This window comes from Ambystoma mexicanum (assembly GCF_040938575.1).
Source record: "Ambystoma mexicanum isolate Mex_15411 chromosome 12 unlocalized genomic scaffold, UKY_AmexF1_1 Mex_chr12_unloc.2, whole genome shotgun sequence".
NCBI lineage: Eukaryota > Metazoa > Chordata > Amphibia > Caudata > Ambystomatidae > Ambystoma > Ambystoma mexicanum.
This window is the reverse complement of record NW_027182323.1, coordinates 11,566,492-11,587,347: the sequence shown is the minus strand read 5'-3', so window position 1 is coordinate 11,587,347 and position 20,856 is coordinate 11,566,492. Positions and strand designations below refer to the sequence as shown.

General features: G+C 44.5%; 5 non-coding genes across 5 annotated transcripts; 2 read left to right on the top strand and 3 right to left on the bottom strand.

Moving 5' to 3' along the window:
* Positions 1–373: 373 nt before the first annotated feature.
* Positions 374–445, bottom strand: TRNAQ-CUG (transfer RNA glutamine (anticodon CUG)). Its single transcript has one exon. It is a non-coding gene; the product is annotated as a tRNA-Gln (tRNA).
* Positions 446–7,106: 6,661 nt separating this feature from the next.
* TRNAQ-UUG (transfer RNA glutamine (anticodon UUG)) lies at positions 7,107–7,179 on the top strand. Its single transcript has one exon. It is a non-coding gene; the product is annotated as a tRNA-Gln (tRNA).
* Positions 7,180–10,173: 2,994 nt separating this feature from the next.
* Positions 10,174–10,245, bottom strand: TRNAQ-CUG (transfer RNA glutamine (anticodon CUG)). Its single transcript has one exon. It is a non-coding gene; the product is annotated as a tRNA-Gln (tRNA).
* A 6,661-nt stretch (positions 10,246–16,906) lies between these two features.
* On the top strand, positions 16,907–16,979 carry TRNAR-UCG (transfer RNA arginine (anticodon UCG)). Its single transcript has one exon. It is a non-coding gene; the product is annotated as a tRNA-Arg (tRNA).
* A 2,994-nt stretch (positions 16,980–19,973) lies between these two features.
* On the bottom strand, positions 19,974–20,045 carry TRNAQ-CUG (transfer RNA glutamine (anticodon CUG)). The gene has a single exon. It is a non-coding gene; the product is annotated as a tRNA-Gln (tRNA).
* Positions 20,046–20,856: the final 811 nt, after the last annotated feature.

Below are 20,856 nucleotides of genomic sequence, written 5' to 3'. Positions count from 1 at the left end.
AAAGGGATTCTGCGGTCATGGGAGAGTCATCAACTTACATTTAGGACAGTAAGCAAGGACGTAGATTTAGGACAGTAAGCAAGATTAAGGAGCACAGAATGTTAGATGCTATGCAACTGTTTCCCGAATACTTTGCTGACCTGCTGCTCAGAGAGAACACTAAGAGATGAAAGGCAGAGAAATTGAAGTTCTGTTGCAGAAACCTGGGAACGCCTTCTCTGTTTAAATAAAGACTATGAAAGTACCATGTGTACCGTCTCCAAACACACAAGTCACTTCTGCCACCATTTGCAAGTAAAAATAGCAAGACACGTCCTGTTAACATTAAGTCGACATAACATTTTTATGTTAAATGTTTTTTTTCAAAAAAACTAGGTCCCACCGCGATTTGAACTCGGATTGCTGGATTCAGAGTCCAGAGTGCTAACCATTACACCATGGAACCACGTGAACAGTACTTTCCAGTCCCTCAATATACTCTGTTCAAGAAGGAGAAGTACATGCAGTAGCATATTTTTGTTATCTACTGTAATTCTAGTTTAAGATTTCACCTTTTAGCAGAAAAGCATAGCCAAGCGTCCAATCAGTGAAATTTCATGAGCAAATCTGGAAAATCCAGAATCACTCCTTTCATGATTGAGATTTTATTATTTAGAAGAGAAAACATGGATATTGTACGGGAATACAGGTATCTCACTAACACAATCACTCAACGTCCCACTTGCAGGGGCAGGAGGGCAGGGACACTTACTAGCAGCGCTTCTGGTAGCCATGCACAACTCGCCATTCTCTTATCTACGCTGTTGGCGCTAACCTATTCCTAATTAGCGTATAATAAAGAGATTGGGTTTGCATGGGTTGGACTAAATAGGAGGACTAATGTAAAAGAAGGTGTTTTCAAGGACTCAGTAGCGCCACCTGCAGACTGTATAGTATAACACTGAACCCTATAACAAAAACAGGACAAATATAGACAACTCTGGGTTTGTAACTGGCAACAAATGCAGGAATAATAAACTTAGAAATTCGTGGGTAGTCGAAACAATATTTTCAATGGAAAGAAAAAAACCTGAACTAAAGTGCAAAACAATTAAACTGCTGCATTTGAAAGGAAGATCAGCTATTGATCAACGTATAAGGCAAGAAAATAAGCCAGTTTAGGTAAATGGTATAAACAATCGCGTTCCCCTACGGATACGAATGGAGGAATACATATTTAAGCCTTTCGTGCTGGGGTGGGAAGGTGAGCGTATGTCACTGCTAGTTCACTATAAATCCCACAATGCACTTAAAGAGGTATTACCCAAATTGTTCCGAAAATATTGATCGCATGGTAGAGTTGACCCAATTCGGTCACTACCATTAGTTCGAATTTTTTCCAACAATTTGGGTGCCAAAATACCGGAACATGAGGAGCAGGGTTTGGAGGTGTCCCCTGCTCCCCATGTTAGGTATCTGTAGCCTCAGGGATTGCGGGGGTGTCCCCTGCATACTTAACAATGGAGGAGGTGGACAAAAATGGGCTGGGCCCCCGTTGTCAATGAACAGACAAAACGGGGGCCCGAGCAGTTTTACTGCGGGGGCAGATGACCCAGATCCCATAAATCAAGGTTATGGTATGTTACTGGGTTTTATACCCGATCCAGCGCCATTTGCATGGTCTCCAGGGGCTCCGCAGGATCTTAGAGAGAGGGATGGGTTACATTAGTGAGGAGAAGAGGGAAATGCAAGATGGCTTTGCTTTTGTGTTGACGCATGCACACTGGAAGTATCCTGCACTCTATGTGTGGATCGGTTGCCAGGTGTTCTGTGCCAAAAGCATGAAGGTGTTTTTGCATGAAGGGGTGCTTTATATGCCTGTGGTGCCAAGGGATGTTCTGCCATGGGTTGTGGTATGTAAGTTGGTTGCAGAGGTGCAGTGTTCTGATGTTTGATATTGGTTGGGAGGGGTGTTCAAATGACATGCATGGGCGGCTTTGCTGGTGTGCCTGTTTTGTATGAAAAGTAGAATTTGAGCATGTAGTGCAGAGAGCAGTCAAAGTCCATGGTCCAGGTTCGTGAGGACCGCACAAAATCTTGAATCCACATTTAGCAGAACATCACATGGCAGAGCAAGGCTGAAAAAGACATGAAGGGCTAAAGAAAGCATTAGACGTCTCTCGTTTCATGCCTTGGTTGTGGTTTACCTTATTTTTGTACTTTTTGTAATACGTGCAACGCCTCGGATGAAGGTACTATATTGATGTTTAATAAATAAATTATACCAGCACATGAAAAATGCCAAACAAGGCAAAAGAAATGTGAGTCCTTCCTGTGCTCCTACCACTGGCGTCTGCAGAGAGCTTCCATTTCACTTTCTCACTTTGCTACTGTCAAACCGTGTCTCTCCCTCTCTTTTGCTCTCCCTCTCAAATAGATACATTGTATCCCATGTGCAACAGGGATCTTGGAATTGGGAGATGAAGGGAAGGAGTAAGGGAGACACTCCACGCATTGCCATAAAAGAAATGCTATGGGTTATGGGAGACACAAACCTCGGGTTCAATTAAAGTTCGGCGTGAAATATGAATGCCCTGGGCAAACATTTCACTTTCCTGACTAAGTTGGTTGGCAGGCTGTGAGCCAATTTAGCTCTCAGCCTAACTTGCTCAGGGGCTGTGCTCAGTGGCCTCTTCTGACACTTTGTCATAGCAACGCTTGCCTTTCTCAGGCAATCAGAGGAGGGGTGGCTGTGATGGAAGAGTAGCATAGAAAGTATATGAAAGGAATCTTAACCAGCCCAGGTGGCCCAAAGGACTGGACACTTGCTTCTTAGCCAAGAGATTGTTGTTTTGGTTGCCATCCTTTATAAAGTGCTGCATTTTGATAAATGATCCAGCACTTCTTCTCAAAGAGTTGTAAGTGCTGTGAAGTGCACCCATATGGATGCGAGCAGGGGTGGCCCCAGCCCTTTGCTTGGGATTGCTTAAGCACTCGCACATTGAGGAGGTTGCAGGCATAAGGCAGCACTAAACTGACATTTAGTCTGGGGCACCAATTGGAAAGGGGGCCTTCAGCAAGATCTTGTAAACGTTCTCATCTTGTAGAGCAGACCATCTACCAGCAAACACTCATTAATGTTACAACAGAAGGAAACATACACTGGCAGAGGACACAAGCCTGCCCACACACAATCAATATATCCCTATGACGTAGACAAACACTTTATTGCTCAGCCCAGCCTTTAGATGGTTCACAACTCTAAGGACTAGCATCTATTTGTTAAACTAAATATCCTCTGAATTGGGATGAAAGATGCATCTAATGGGCCAAAGTAATGCCTAATAGCTATTAAGCCTCCTAGGCTCAGAGGAGGGGGAGGATCGACAGCCCAAGGGTAAATGACCCCAATCGCAACCAGCTTTCAAAACTGTCATCCTGCCCCCCAGGATACCTCGCATTTGTTTTTGAAAAAAGAAATAGATTTTCTACGCAGTTTTCTCATGTGTTGGGCTCGGTGCAAAAGGTTTTTGTTTTATTTTGTCTTATTGTGTTGACTTTTTTGGAAAAAGTTTTCTTATTGTATAGGTACATTGTGGACTCTTATGTCCCAAATGAGGGCAGCCGACACAGAGCAGGACGCAATAACGCCGCGCACAACGAATAATTAGGGCCCCTCAAGAGCCCAGCTGTAATCACAGGACCAATCGCAGTATACCACTAAGGACCCCATAGGGGGCTTTGGACCATACTACATAGCCTTGAAAAGGACCCACGGGTCGACCTCACCTCTGATACCGTTGTGGGTGCCACTAGGTCAGTTATGGTGCGTACCTTGTCTGGGCCTGGCTTCGTTCCCTCGTCTGAAAAGGCGTGTCCATAGAATCGCAGCTTCTTTTTCTTTATGTTGCATTTGTCAAAATTTAGAGTGAGGCCTGGCGTTTGCAATGCTTCACATACCATAAGTGCCTGATCGTGTTCATTCTGTGAGGTTTTGTATACCAAAATGTCATCGCTGTAATTAAAATCGGTCTTTATCGATAACAGTACTTACCTGATGGCTTCCTGAAACATCTCTGCTGCCGAAGAGATGCCGAAATTAAGGCATATATATCTAAAAAGGCCACTATGTGTCGCATATGTGATGATCACATGGGATGAGGGATGCAGTCCCAGCTGGTGATATCCTTGAGATAGATCAAGCTTGTAAACTGTTGTGGCTCTGTTAAGCTGCACGATCATATCTCTATTTTTGGTCTGCGGCGGCGTTCTCCTTGGATGGCTGTGTTGGCTGCGCTCATGTCGAAGCATATCCTGATGCGCCTTCCTTCCTTGGGAACCACCACTAGGGGTGAAATCCATGGTGTGGGCCCTACCGCCTTCTTAATGATTTCATTTTGCTACAGCTGTTGAACCTCCTGAGACACTGCCTGTTGCAAATGAAACCAAACCCTCCGGGGCTGTTGGGGTACTGGGCGCACCTTTTCATCGATGTGGAGCTAGTTGACGCTCCATTTCTATTTTCCCAGTCCCTTGAAGAGGGTCGGTATTTGTTTATCGCACTTGTTCTTTAGAAATGGGTCTGTGTGATAATCTTGCCACACTGTGCGTTAGCTGTCGGGGCCCCATACCGCACCTTACCACTTCTGTATCTTGGCAGTTTATATACATGAGTCCTATTGATTTCACCGTTTTGTAACTGAGCAGGGTCCACCCATCTATAGGGCTTCTTATCACGTGTATCGTGGCGTTGGCCGAGCGTCCTCGTTGTGCGAGTGTCAGTTGAAATTGATGAATGGATGTGTAGTTACTGAGGTGTGCAACCCACACGGATGGCTATTGAGCCTGGATCTTTCTCTTTTGCAGTATCTTCCTAGCACCCATTTTGAGAAATTTGTGTTCTCCCATGATGCTCACTGTTGCTCCAATGTCCATGAGGAAGCAATGTGTAGCAGGCCCCATGTCAATCATCACCCTTGGGCCTTCCTCGGTTTCCTGGTCTCCTTGCATTAGATTAAAATATTCGTCTGTGTAGTCTATATAAAACTCCTGTAGCATTTCCACATTATCTCAGTGGCTTTTAAATTCATTCTCGTATGGATCAGCATAATCCACGTACTAGTGTGGTATTTCTTTGTATGTCGCCACCTCAAATTTCAGAACCGGTTCCATCGCTCTGATCACTTTTTGTGGCATCTGCGAGTATGGCCGTGGTATCCTCCATGTTGTTTGTTGGGAAGCCCTCATTGATGGTCTCCACATGGTTGTCTGTGGTGGCCTTGCTGTCAGAAAAGGTCTGCCTTCTTGGCACACGGTGTGAAAGTGTCCTTCTCTTCCACATTTGGAGCATGCCTCACAAATTGCTGGGCATGTTCCGGTGTGCGGAAATGCGAATCCGCATCTGAAACATATCCGTTGTGGTCTAGCTGACTGCCTGTTTGTTGGTATGGATATCGAGTAGGCCCCCTCGAGGTAACTGGTCCTCCCATGAACCGGTTGACCGGCCCTCTTGGTGTCATGAGAGCAGCCACCGTTTCATCTTTCTCTGTCTTCTTTTTCTGTGTTTCAATGGCTGTGGTCTGCAGATCTACCCTCTCATGCACTCTGGCCAGCTCAATGACTGTGTCAATGGTCAGCGGCTGCTTCAGCAACTGCTTCCAGAATGTAGACGATGTACACCCTTCTATCACCCTCAGCCTAGTAGACTCATCATCAGCAAAGCTCGCAAACGGCAGTGTATTAATTTCTGTAGTCGCTGTTGGGCTGGATGATTAATTTCTTGTTCAGTGCCCCCACACGGGTGTCATACGGTGTTCTTTCTTCTTACGGTATGGTCTTTATTTTACCGTTCATCTCATTGCCCAACACATTTGTGATCATGCCAGATATGGCCAGAGACTTTTCTTACCCTGCAGCACCTATGAAATCGGTGAAATCTTGCACCCATTCTGCCCACCGGGGACCTTTGTCGAATTGGAGCTGCAATGGGAATGGTGGGGGTTTTCAAAGGAAAGTGGCCCTTGCGCTTGAACTCTGCCTTGCTTGCTGCTCAGCTGGCTGCTCGTCCATCTTGCTGCTGTTCCAGGCCTCCCGGTGATGCAAATACCTCCTGGTCCACACCTTCTGTTTACCGGTTGCCTTTATCCTTTAATGTTCTCATCTTTTCTTACCCCTCTGTGGCGGATACAGGTATGGCAATGCAGCCGGGCCTGTTGCGTCAAAGGAAACAGCTGAGCAGAGTACATCCTCAGAGTGTACGTGGACTTCCTGACCTAGGTCTCTGGATGAGGGCACGGGACGCCACACAGTGCTGGTGGCAAGCGGAGTTGCGGATCACAGCGGAACAGTAATGTTGGAACGCAGACCATCCTGACCTCTGAGTCTGGATACCGGCATGGGACGCCACTGCAGTCAGTGTCAAGTGGAACTGCGGACTGCAGTCGCGTAGGAACTGCAGAGTGCAGTGGACGTCTCTCGCGGCGTGGGACTTATGGCTTGTCGCCAGTTGTTGCATTTGGGCCTAAAGGGTCTGCATTCAACTCCGTCTATTGACTAATGTTTTCTCCCCTTACTCCTCCTCTTCCTCTCAGGCCCTTGTGACCTAGCATGGTCACTCCGTTAAAGCTGCTTCTGCCAGCTCACAACCCCCCACATTTTCATAAGCTTGTGGATCTAGGAAGCGGCTGTATGTTGTTTTTGGTGTTGCTTTTTTTTTTTATAAGTGTGCATAAGGAAGGCGCTGTGGCTTGTGGTGATGCAGGTGACCAGGACACATCTTCATCTATTTAGTTAATTAGATGAACATGAGAGCTGCGTCGATTAAGACACAGCCTCAGAAGTCCACGGATAGAGAGAATACAGGCGGAAAAGGAGAGAACAATATTTGGGGACAGGCGGGGATGAAGCGAGACAGAGAGAAAGAAGTAAAACGCGTGAGAGACTGGTTCCTGTACTTTAGATCTGGGCTGTATATTTAAATGGGTCTTCATCTTTATATGTGTTCAACATATCACTTCCATAAAGAATGAGGGGATTGACTCTGGTCTAACCTCATAGACAGACAAGATAGCATATGCAATGTGATGGAGGACGCTATTTATATAAGTATACAGATGTTGCAAACAGTGGACCGCGTGGCCTAATGGATAAGGCGTCTGACTTTGAATCAGAAGATTGAGGGTTCGAGTCCCTTTGTGGTTGGGGACGTTTTGTACATTTAAATTATCTTTGCTTTTATAGGAAAAGTTGATGATGTCCGCATCTGGAAATCCAGATGTCATATTTTGGAAACTAAAGCCGGCTACAGAGAAGACCATGAGATGCTCCTCAACACCATTCGTGTGCAAATGCTTAGGAAATACTGTCAGCCCATTGTATGGCTTCAGGTCGGAAGAGGGTTGTGTGTGCTAGCACGCATTGGGGGAGATTCATCCAATTTGCACTGCTCTAGTGCAGGAGCAGGGAAGGTATTTGGCTGGTTGTAGTGACAGTGAAATTACACAATATGGCTGCATGTTTGCAGTGCTGAAACGTTAACATCCGCACCGTTGGAAGCACCCAAAACACGAACACAAACATTGCGGCGTTAGGCCTGGCGCTAAGAGATGCACATGAAGGGTTTTGTAGCGCCCTAATTCCAACACATCTTTTGTCATTACGCTGGTGCTTAGCATAAACCTTGTCATTACAACAGTTTTGCTCATTGTAGCCCCAGCACAATGACAACATGCTGCTTGTTTTACCACCGGTGTAATAACAACATGTGCACGAGTGTTCAAGCTGGTAATGTTACCTTAGCAAATGTGGTAATTGTGTCTTCACTAAGGTTTCCGGAAATGCTTTCAAGGCATCAGTGCAGCGACCAGTATGCATCTGGATGTTGAACTGGCTCTACAAAAAGCAATTCATGCCCAGTTAAAAATAGCTCTAAATGCCGACTTTTCACAGCATCAGTATACTCCTACTTTGCATCATCCTGACATACTTCCAATTTGCAAATTGCATGTCATGTCATAATAAAGCAGGATGTGGTGGTCAGCCATATTTTCTGCCACCAAGCGCTCCAACAGAACCAGCACATCATGTTACAGGTATCCCGACAAAATATAGCCATCAAAAATAGTCTGTGAAAATGTCGTGGTGAAAATACCTCTGCAGTGAAAACGATGCCAAGCAAAAAGTAGTCAAAAACACAGCTGAAAAGTAGCCAAAATTGGTAGTGTTGCTACAGTAATTGTTAGGTAAAAGAGTATTTAGTGGGCTTGTTATTGCCTGGTTTAGGGTTAGGGGAAGGATAGGGGTTAGGGTTAGAGTAAATATGTTCAGGTTTGGTTAGTGGTTAGACGAGATTCTGTGTCAGCTGAAGGGTTTGGGTATTGGTTTGGGGAAGTGTTAAAGAAATGGATACAGAGGATGGAAAGGGCTGGTGGTGTTGGCGTAGGATAGCAGTTAGGTTAAACCTAGTGGTTAGGGTAAAGTAATCATTAGGGTAAGTGTTAGAGTTGCAATTAAGGTAAGGTTAGTATTACAGGAAGGGTTTGGGTCAGGGCTAGGGCTGTGTAATTTGTGGCGACCTGGTGATTGTATTGGAGACAGGTTCACTGTTGATTTGCTCTTTATTTTGCATTCGCTAATATGCAAATAAAGTGCATTCGTGTGCTGAAGGGTTCCTGTTCTGTGAGAATTTAGGGTAGGATAAGTGGTGTAATTCGAGTTAGGGGACGGTTTAGGAATGGAGTTCATATTTAGGGTTGCAGCCTTGTGCTTTTGTGTATTTAAAAATAGGTGTTTTGGTGACCTTATTTACTGGCAACATTTTCAGACCTGGCATAGTTTTTATTGAATGACTAACTTTATTAAAATGACTTTTTGCTGACTACATTTACCTGCAGACATTTTCACATAGAACCATGTTAGATATTACAAGAAGGCTGGAGATAAGTCTATAAGAGGCCAGTATGGCGGGGTCCAGTGTTGGTTTCTTTATAAGCATGAAGGTAACGCTTGCCGTGTTCATATGGGGGACAAACCAGCGGAAAAGATGGGGTTGATCAGATGAGCCTCTTAAAGGCATTGAAGGAAAAGCTGTTCCAGGGCCACAGCTGAGCCAGTGGATTTGAGCTTATTGATCAGTTCAAGGACAGCGGCAGCATCCACCCATTGTGAGGGGAAGCAAAGCACCTTTTCTCGTCCTGGGCACAGGCAAGGCAGCTGGCAGGGATCCATGTCCATTGCAGGAACATACAGATTCCATGTTTTAGTAATGATTTGCCGGAAAGTGAAAAATAAATCAAGACTTTCAAAGAGAAATGCAGATGGGAGATATAAGGGAAACATGATTTATGTTAAGATGGTTTCTAGAGATGCTGCCAAAACAACATATTACATTTTATAACCATACTATATAGGCACATATGTTTTCATGCACATCACGTGCAAAACCAAGACACACGCGGTAACGAGCGGGAAAACTCAGCAAATGGTTCTTACTTCTTGAACCAGTTGTCCGTTTTCCTTTTCAGTGAATTAAACGTGTAATAACATTCCATTGGTGTCAATCTGAAAAACATGTAAAAGCAACAACAACATACATGGATATGAAAGAAAGACTGAGAAGACATATAGTCCTTGAAGTGGCGAGTCTCAAGGTCTGCTGGTTCACATTAAATAAGAGGAGGAAATAGGTTATGTGGGAGTTTGATACATAACCAGCTCAATGTGATTGAACTGTTTTAGGGGTACAAAGAGAGTACATCTAAAAAAAAAGAGGTATTAGATAGAGGGTCCCCTGTCAGTTCCAGGCGATAAAACATGCACCGAAAAAAGGGATTCTGCGGTCATGGGAGAGTCATCAACTTACATTTAGGACAGTAAGCAAGGACGTAGATTTAGGACAGTAAGCAAGATTAATGAGCACAGAATGTTAGATGCTATGCAACTGTTTCCCGAATACTTTGCTGACCTGCTGCTCAGAGAGAACACTAAGAGATGAAAGGCAGAGAAATTGAAGTTCTGTTGCAGAAACCTGGGAACGCCTTCTCTGTTTAAATAAAGACTATGAAAGTACCATGTGTACCGTCTCCAAACACACAAGTCACTTCTGCCACCATTTGCAAGTAAAAATAGCAAGACACGTCCTGTTAACATTAAGTCGACATAACATTTTTATGTTAAATGTTTTTTTTCAAAAAAACTAGGTCCCACCGAGATTTGAACTCGGATCGCTGGATTCAGAGTCCAGAGTGCTAACCATTACACCATGGAACCACGTGAACAGTACTTTCCAGTCCCTCAATATACTCTGTTCAAGAAGGAGAAGTACATGCAGTACCATATTTTTGTTATCTACTGTAATTCTAGTTTAAGATTTCACCTTTTAGCAGAAAAGCATAGCCAAGCGTCCAATCAGTGAAATTTCATGAGCAAATCTGGAAAATCCAGAATGACTCCTTTCATGATTGAGATTTTATTATTTAGAAGAGAAAACATGGATATTGTACGGGAATACAGGTATCTCACTAACACAATCACTCAACGTCCCACTTGCAGGGGCAGGAGGGCAGGGACACTTACTAGCAGCGCTTCTGGTAGCCATGCACAACTCGCCATTCTCTTATCTATGCTGTTGGCGCTAACCTATTCCTAATTAGCGTATAATAAAGAGATTGGGTTTGCATGGGTTGGACTAAATAGGAGGACTAATGTAAAAGAAGCTGTTTTCAAGGACTCAGTAGCGGCACCTGCAGACTGTATAGTATAACACTGAACCCTATAACAAAAACAGGACAAATATAGACAACTCTGGGTTTGTAACTGGCAACAAATGCAGGAATAATAAACTTAGAAATTCGTGGGTAGTCGAAACAATATTTTCAATGGAAAGAAAAAAACCTGAACTAAAGTGCAAAACAATTAAACTGCTGCATTTGAAAGGAAGATCAGCTATTGATCAACGTATAAGGCAAGAAAATAAGCCAGTTTAGGTAAATGGTATAAACAATCGCGTTCCCCTACGGATACGAATGGAGGAATACATATTTAAGCCTTTCGTGCTGGGGTGGGAAGGTGAGCGTATGTCACTGCTAGTTCACTATAAATCCCACAATGCACTTAAAGAGGTATTACCCAAATTGTTCCGAAAATATTGATCGCATGGTAGAGTTGACCCAATTCGGTCACTACCATTAGTTCGAATTTTTTCCAACAATTTGGGTGCCAAAATACCGGAACATGAGGAGCAGGGTTTGGAGGTGTCCCCTGCTCCCCATGTTAGGTATCTGTAGCCTCAGGGATTGCGGGGGTGTCCCCTGCATACTTAACAATGGAGGAGGTGGACAAAAATGGGCTGGGCCCCCGTTGTCAATGAACAGACAAAACGGGGGCCCGAGCAGTTTTACTGCGGGGGCAGATGACCCAGATCCCATAAATCAAGGTTATGGTATGTTACTGGGTTTTATACCCGATCCAGCGCCATTTGCATGGTCTCCAGGGGCTCCGCAGGATCTTAGAGAGAGGGATGGGTTACATTAGTGAGGAGAAGAGGGAAATGCAAGATGGCTTTGCTTTTGTGTTGACGCATGCACACTGGAAGTATCCTGCACTCTATGTGTGGATCGGTTGCCAGGTGTTCTGTGCCAAAAGCATGAAGGTGTTTTTGCATGAAGGGGTGCTTTATATGCCTGTGGTGCCAAGGGATGTTCTGCCATGGGTTGTGGTATGTAAGTTGGTTGCAGAGGTGCAGTGTTCTGATGTTTGATATTGGTTGGGAGGGGTGTTCAAATGACATGCATGGGCGGCTTTGCTGGTGTGCCTGTTTTGTATGAAAAGTAGAATTTGAGCATGTAGTGCAGAGAGCAGTCAAAGTCCATGGTCCAGGTTCGTGAGGACCACACAAAATCTTGAATCCACATTTAGCAGAACATCACATGGCAGAGCAAGGCTGAAAAAGACACGAAGGGCTAAAGAAAGCATTAGACGTCTCTCGTTTCATGCCTTGGTTGTGGTTTACCTTATTTTTGTACTTTTTGTAATACGTGCAACGCCTTGGATGAAGGTACTATATTGATGTTTAATAAATAAATTATACCAGCACATGAAAAATGCCAAACAAGGCAAAAGAAATGTGAGTCCTTCCTGTGCTCCTACCACTGGCGTCTGCAGAGAGCTTCCATTTCACTTTCTCACTTTGCTACTGTCAAACCGTGTCTCTCCCTCTCTTTTGCTCTCCCTCTCAAATAGATACATTGTATCCCATGTGCAACAGGGATCTTGGAATTGGGAGATGAAGGGAAGGAGTAAGGGAGACACTCCACGCATTGCCATAAAAGAAGTGCTATGGGTTATGGGAGACACAAACCTCGGGTTCAATTAAAGTTCGGCGTGAAATATGAATGCCCTGGGCAAACATTTCACTTTCCTGACTAAGTTGGTTGGCAGGCTGTGAGCCAATTTAGCTCTCAGCCTAACTTGCTCAGGGGCTGTGCTCAGTGGCCTCTTCTGACACTTTGTCATAGCAACGCTTGCCTTTCTCAGGCAATCAGAGGAGGGGTGGCTGTGATGGAAGAGTAGCATAGAAAGTATATGAAAGGAATCTTAACCAGCCCAGGTGGCCCAAAGGACTGGACACTTGCTTCTTAGCCAAGAGATTGTTGTTTTGGTTGCCATCCTTTATAAAGTGCTGCATTTTGATAAATGATCCAGCACTTCTTCTCAAAGAGTTGTAAGTGCTGTGAAGTGCACCCATATGGATGCGAGCAGGGGTGGCCCCAGCCCTTTGCTTGGGATTGCTTAAGCACTCGCACATTGAGGAGGTTGCAGGCATAAGGCAGCACTAAACTGACATTTAGTCTGGGGCACCAATTGGAAAGGGGGCCTTCAGCAAGATCTTGTAAACGTTCTCATCTTGTAGAGCAGACCATCTACCAGCAAACACTCATTAATGTTACAACAGAAGGAAACATACACTGGCAGAGGACACAAGCCTGCCCACACACAATCAATATATCCCTATGACGTAGACAAACACTTTATTGCTCAGCCCAGCCTTTAGATGGTTCACAACTCTAAGGACTAGCATCTATTTGTTAAACTAAATATCCTCTGAATTGGGATGAAAGATGCATCTAATGGGCCAAAGTAATGCCTAATAGCTATTAAGCCTCCTAGGCTCAGAGGAGGGGGAGGATCGACAGCCCAAGGGTAAATGACCCCAATCGCAACCAGCTTTCAAAACTGTCATCCTGCCCCCCAGGATACCTCGCATTTGTTTTTGAAAAAAGAAATAGATTTTCTACGCAGTTTTCTCATGTTTTGGGCTCGGTGCAAAAGGTTTTTGTTTTATTTTGTCTTATTGTGTTGACTTTTTTGGAAAAAGTTTTCTTATTGTATAGGTACATTGTGGACTCTTATGTCCCAAATGAGGGCAGCCGACACAGAGCAGGACGCAATAACGCCGCGCACAACGAATAATTAGGGCCCCTCAAGAGCCCAGCTGTAATCACAGGACCAATCGCAGTATACCACTAAGGACCCCATAGGGGGCTTTGGACCATACTACATAGCCTTGAAAAGGACCCACGGGTCGACCTCACCTCTGATACCGTTGTGGGTGCCACTAGGTCAGTTATGGTGCGTACCTTGTCTGGGCCTGGCTTCGTTCCCTCGTCTGAAAAGGCGTGTCCATAGAATCGCAGCTTCTTTTTCTTTATGTTGCATTTGTCAAAATTTAGAGTGAGGCCTGGCGTTTGCAATGCTTCACATACCATAAGTGCCTGATCGTGTTCATTCTGTGAGGTTTTGTATACCAAAATGTCATCGCTGTAATTAAAATCGGTCTTTATCGATAACAGTACTTACCTGATGGCTTCCTGAAACATCTCTGCTGCCGAAGAGATGCCGAAATTAAGGCATATATATCTAAAAAGGCCACTATGTGTCGCATATGTGATGATCACATGGGATGAGGGATGCAGTCCCAGCTGGTGATATCCTTGAGATAGATCAAGCTTGTAAACTGTTGTGGCTCTGTTAAGCTGCACGATCATATCTCTATTTTTGGTCTGCGGCGGCGTTCTCCTTGGATGGCTGTGTTGGCTGCGCTCATGTCGAAGCATATCCTGATGCGCCTTCCTTCCTTGGGAACCACCACTAGGGGTGAAATCCATGGTGTGGGCCCTACCGCCTTCTTAATGATTTCATTTTGCTACAGCTGTTGAACCTCCTGAGACACTGCCTGTTGCAAATGAAACCAAACCCTCCGGGGCTGTTGGGGTACTGGGCGCACCTTTTCATCGATGTGGAGCTAGTTGACGCTCCATTTCTATTTTCCCAGTCCCTTGAAGAGGGTCGGTATTTGTTTATCGCACTTGTTCTTTAGAAATGGGTCTGTGTGATAATCTTGCCACACTGTGCGTTAGCTGTCGGGGCCCCATACCGCACCTTACCACTTCTGTATCTTAGCAGTTTATATACATGAGTCCTATTGATTTCACTGTTTTGTAACTGAGCAGGGTCCACCCATCTATAGGGCTTCTTATCACGTGTATCGTGGCGTTGGCCGAGCGTCCTCGTTGTGCGAGTGTCAGTTGAAATTGACGAATGGATGTGTAGTTACTGAGGTGTGCAACCCACACGGATGGCTATTGAGCCTGGATCTTTCTCTTTTGCAGTATCTTCCTAGCACCCATTTTGAGAAATTTGTGTTCTCCCATGATGCTCACTGTTGCTCCAATGTCCATGAGGAAGCAATGTGTAGCAGGCCCCATGTCAATCATCACCCTTGGGCCTTCCTCGGTTTCCTGGTCCCCTTGCATTAGATTAAAATATTCGTCTGTGTAGTCTATATAAAACTCCTGTAGCATTTCCACATTATCTCAGTGGCTTTTAAATTCATTCTCGTATGGATCAGCATAATCCACGTACTAGTGTGGTATTTCTTTGTATGTCGCCACCTCAAATTTCAGAACCGGTTCCATCGCTCTGATCACTCTTTGTGGCATCTGCGAGTATGGCCGTGGTATCCTCCATGTTGTTTGTTGGGAAGCCCTCATTGATGGTCTCCACATGGTTGTCTGTGGTGGCCTTGCTGTCAGAAAAGGTCTGCCTTCTTGGCACACGGTGTGAAAGTGTCCTTCTCTTCCACATTTGGAGCATGCCTCACAAATTGCTGGGCATGTTCCGGTGTGCGGAAATGCGAATCCGCATCTGAAACATATCCGTTGTGGTCTAGCTGACTGCCTGTTTGTTGGTATGGATATCGAGTAGGCCCCCTCGAGGTAACTGGTCCTCCCATGAACCGGTTGACCGGCCCTCTTGGTGTCATGAGAGCAGCCACCGTTTCATCTTTCTCTGTCTTCTTTTTCTGTGTTTCAATGGCTGTGGTCTGCAGATCTACCCTCTCATGCACTCTGGCCAGCTCAATGACTGTGTCAATGGTCAGCGGCTGCTTCAGCAACTGCTTCCAGAATGTAGACGATGTACACCCTTCTATCACCCTCAGCCTAGTAGACTCATCATCAGCAAAGCTCGCAAACGGCAGTGTATTAATTTCTGTAGTCGCTGTTGGGCTGGATGATTAATTTCTTGTTCAGTGCCCCCACACGGGTGTCATACGGTGTTCTTTCTTCTTACGGTATGGTCTTTATTTTACCGTTCATCTCATTGCCCAACACATTTGTGATCATGCCAGATATGGCCAGAGACTTTTCTTACCCTGCAGCACCTATGAAATCGGTGAAATCTTGCACCCATTCTGCCCACCGGGGACCTTTGTCGAATTGGAGCTGCAATGGGAATGGTGGGGGTTTTCAAAGGAAAGTGGCCCTTGCGCTTGAACTCTGCCTTGCTTGCTGCTCAGCTGGCTGCTCGTCCATCTTGCTGCTGTTCCAGGCCTCCCGGTGATGCAAATACCTCCTGGTCCACACCTTCTGTTTACCGGTTGCCTTTATCCTTTAATGTTCTCATCTTTTCTTACCCCTCTGTGGCGGATACAGGTATGGCAATGCAGCCGGGCCTGTTGCGTCAAAGGAAACAGCTGAGCAGAGTACATCCTCAGAGTGTACGTGGACTTCCTGACCTAGGTCTCTGGATGAGGGCACGGGACGCCACACAGTGCTGGTGGCAAGCGGAGTTGCGGATCACAGCGGAACAGTAATGTTGGAACGCAGACCATCCTGACCTCTGAGTCTGGATACCGGCATGGGACGCCACTGCAGTCAGTGTCAAGTGGAACTGCGGACTGCAGTCGCGTAGGAACTGCAGAGTGCAGTGGACGTCTCTCGCGGCGTGGGACTTATGGCTTGTCGCCAGTTGTTGCATTTGGGCCTAAAGGGTCTGCATTCAACTCCGTCTATTGACTAATGTTTTCTCCCCTTACTCCTCCTCTTCCTCTCAGGCCCTTGTGACCTAGCATGGTCACTCCGTTAAAGCTGCTTCTGCCAGCTCACAACCCCCCACATTTTCATAAGCTTGTGGATCTAGGAAGCGGCTGTATGTTGTTTTTGGTGTTGCTTTTTTTTTTTATAAGTGTGCATAAGGAAGGCGCTGTGGCTTGTGGTGATGCAGGTGACCAGGACACATCTTCATCTATTTAGTTAATTAGATGAACATGAGAGCTGCGTCGATTAAGACACAGCCTCAGAAGTCCACGGATAGAGAGAATACAGGCGGAAAAGGAGAGAACAATATTTGGGGACAGGCGGGGATGAAGCGAGACAGAGAGAAAGAAGTAAAACGCGTGAGAGACTGGTTCCTGTACTTTAGATCTGGGCTGTATATTTAAATGGGTCTTCATCTTTATATGTGTTCAACATATCACTTCCATAAAGAATGAGGGGATTGACTCTGGTCTAACCTCATAGACAGACAAGATAGCATATGCAATGTGATGGAGGACGCTATTTATATAAGTATACAGATGTTGCAAACAGTGGACCGCGTGGCCTAATGGATAAGGCGTCTGACTTCGAATCAGAAGATTGAGGGTTCGAGTCCCTTTGTGGTTGGGGACGTTTTGTACATTTAAATTATCTTTGCTTCAATAGGAAAAGTTGATGATGTCCGCATCTGGAAATCCAGATGTCATATTTTGGAAACTAAAGCCGGCTACAGAGAAGACCATGAGATGCTCCTCAACACCATTCGTGTGCAAATGCTTAGGAAATACTGTCAGCCCATTGTATGGCTTCAGGTCGGAAGAGGGTTGTGTGTGCTAGCACGCATTGGGGGAGATTCATCCAATTTGCACTGCTCTAGTGCAGGAGCAGGGAAGGTATTTGGCTGGTTGTAGTGACAGTGAAATTACACAATATGGCTGCATGTTTGCAGTGCTGAAACGTTAACATCCGCACCGTTGGAAGCACCCAAAACACGAACACAAACATTGCGGCGTTAGGCCTGGCGCTAAGAGATGCACATGAAGGGTTTTGTAGCGCCCTAATTCCAACACATCTTTTGTCATTACGCTGGTGCTTAGCATAAACCTTGTCATTACAACAGTTTTGCTCATTGTAGCCCCAGCACAATGACAACATGCTGCTTGTTTTACCACCGGTGTAATAACAACATGTGCACGAGTGTTCAAGCTGGTAATGTTACCTTAGCAAATGTGGTAATTGTGTCTTCACTAAGGTTTCCGGAAATGCTTTCAAGGCATCAGTGCAGCGACCAGTATGCATCTGGATGTTGAACTGGCTCTACAAAAAGCAATTCATGCCCAGTTAAAAATAGCTCTAAATGCCGACTTTTCACAGCATCAGTATACTCCTACTTTGCATCATCCTGACATACTTCCAATTTGCAAATTGCATGTCATGTCATAATAAAGCAGGATGTGGTGGTCAGCCATATTTTCTGCCACCAAGCGCTCCAACAGAACCAGCACATCATGTTACAGGTATCCCGACAAAATATAGCCATCAAAAATAGTCTGTGAAAATGTCGTGGTGAAAATACCTCTGCAGTGAAAACGATGCCAAGCAAAAAGTAGTCAAAAACGCAGCTGAAAAGTAGCCAAAATTGGTAGTGTTGCTACAGTAATTGTTAGGTAAAAGAGTATTTAGTGGGCTTGTTATTGCCTGGTTTAGGGTTAGGGGAAGGATAGGGGTTAGGGTTAGAGTAAATATGTTCAGGTTTGGTTAGTGGTTAGACGAGATTCTGTGTCAGCTGAAGGGTTTGGGTATTGGTTTGGGGAAGTGTTAAAGAAATGGATACAGAGGATGGAAAGGGCTGGTGGTGTTGGCGTAGGATAGCAGTTAGGTTAAACCTAGTGGTTAGGGTAAAGTAATCATTAGGGTAAGTGTTAGAGTTGCAATTAAGGTAAGGTTAGTATTACAGGAAGGGTTTGGGTCAGGGCTAGGGCTGTGTAATTTGTGGCGACCTGGTGATTGTATTGGAGACAGGTTCACTGTTGATTTGCTCTTTATTTTGCATTCGCTAATATGCAAATAAAGTGCATTCGTGTGCTGAAGGGTTCCTGTTCTGTGAGAATTTAGGGTAGGATAAGTGGTGTAATTCGAGTTAGGGGACGGTTTAGGAATGGAGTTCATATTTAGGGTTGCAGCCTTGTGCTTTTGTGTATTTAAAAATAGGTGTTTTGGTGACCTTATTTACTGGCAACATTTTCAGACCTGGCATAGTTTTTATTGAATGACTAACTTTATTAAAATGACTTTTTGCTGACTACATTTACCTGCAGACATTTTCACATAGAACCATGTTAGATATTAAAAGAAGGCTGGAGATAAGTCTATAAGAGGCCAGTATGGCGGGGTCCAGTGTTGGTTTCTTTATAAGCATGAAGGTAACGCCTGCCGTGTTCATATGGGGGACAAACCAGCGGAAAAGATGAGGTTGATCAGATGAGCCTCTTAAAGGCATTGAAGGAAAAGCTGTTCCAGGGCCACAGCTGAGCCAGTGGATTTGAGCTTATTGATCAGTTCAAGGACAGCGGCAGCATCCACCCATTGTGAGGGGAAGCAAAGCACCTTTTCTCGTCCTGGGCACAGGCAAGGCAGCTGGCAGGGATCTATGTCCATTGCAGGAACATACAGATTCCGTGTTTTAGTAATGATTTGCCGGAAAGTGAAAAATAAATCAAGACTTTCAAAGAGAAATGCAGATGGGAGATATAAGGGAAACATGATTTATGTTAAGATGGTTTCTAGAGATGCTGCCAAAACAACATATTACATTTTATAACCATACTATATAGGCACATATGTTTTCATGCACATCACGTGCAAAACCAAGACACACGCGGTAACGAGCGGGAAAACTCAGCAAATGGTTCTTACTTCTTGAACCAGTTGTCCGTTTTCCTTTTCAGTGAATTAAACGTGTAATAACATTCCATTGGTGTCAATCTGAAAAACATGTAAAAGCAACAACAACATACATGGATATGAAAGAAAGACTGAGAAGACATATAGTCCTTGAAGTGGCGAGTCTCAAGGTCTGCTGGTTCACATTAAATAAGAGGAGGAAATAGGTTATGTGGGAGTTTGATACATAACCAGCTCAATGTGATTGAACTGTTTTAGGGGTACAAAGAGAGTACATCTAAAAAAAAAGAGGTATTAGATAGAGGGTCCCCTGTCAGTTCCAGGCGATAAAACATGCACCGAAAAAAGGGATTCTGCGGTCATGGGAGAGTCATCAACTTACATTTAGGACAGTAAGCAAGGACATAGATTTAGGACAGTAAGCAAGATTAATGAGCACAGAATGTTAGATGCTATGCAACTGTTTCCCGAATACTTTGCTGACCTGCTGCTCAGAGAGAACACTAAGAGATGAAAGGCAGAGAAATTGAAGTTCTGTTGCAGAAACCTGGGAACGCCTTCTCTGTTTAAATAAAGACTATGAAAGTACCATGTGTACCGTCTCCAAACACACAAGTCACTTCTGCCACCATTTGCAAGTAAAAATAGCAAGACACGTCCTGTTAACATTAAGTCGACATAACATTTTTATGTTAAATGTTTTTTTTCAAAAAAACTAGGTCCCACCGAGATTTGAACTCGGATCGCTGGATTCAGAGTCCAGAGTGCTAACCATTACACCATGGAACCACGTGAACAGTACTTTCCAGTCCCTCAATATACTCTGTTCAAGAAGGAGAAGTACATGCAGTAGCATATTTTTGTTATCTACTGTAATTCTAGTTTAAGATTTCACCTTTTTGCAGAAAAGCATAGCCAAGCGTCCAATCAGTGAAATTTCATGAGCAAATCTGGAAAATCCAGAATGACTCCTTTCATGATTGAGATTTTTTTATTTAGAAGAGAAAACATGGATATTGTACGGGAATACAGGTATCTCACTAACACAATCACTCAACGTCCCACTTGCAGGGGCAGGAGGGCAGGGACACTTACTAGCAGCGCTTCTGGTAGCCATGCACAACTCGCCATTCTCTTATCTACGCTGTTGGAGCTAACCTATTCCTAATTAGCGTATAATAAAGAGATTGGGTTTGCATGAGTTGGACTAAATAGGAGGACTAATGTAAAAGAAGCTGTTTTCAAGGACTCAGTAGCGCCACCTGCAGACTGTATAGTATAACACTGAACCCTATAACAAAAACAGGACAAATATAGACAACTCTGGGTTTGTAACTGGCAACAAATGCAGGAATAATAAACTTAGAAATTCGTGGGTAGTCGAAACAATATTTTCAATGGAAAGAAAAAAACCTGAACTAAAGTGCAAAACAATTAAACTGCTGCATTTGAAAGGAAGATCAGCTATTGATCAACGTATAAGGCAAGAAAATAAGCCAGTTTAGGTAAATGGTATAAACAATCGCGTTCCCCTACGGATACGAATGGAGGAATACATATTTAAGCCTTTCGTGCTGGGGTGGGAAGGTGAGCGTATGTC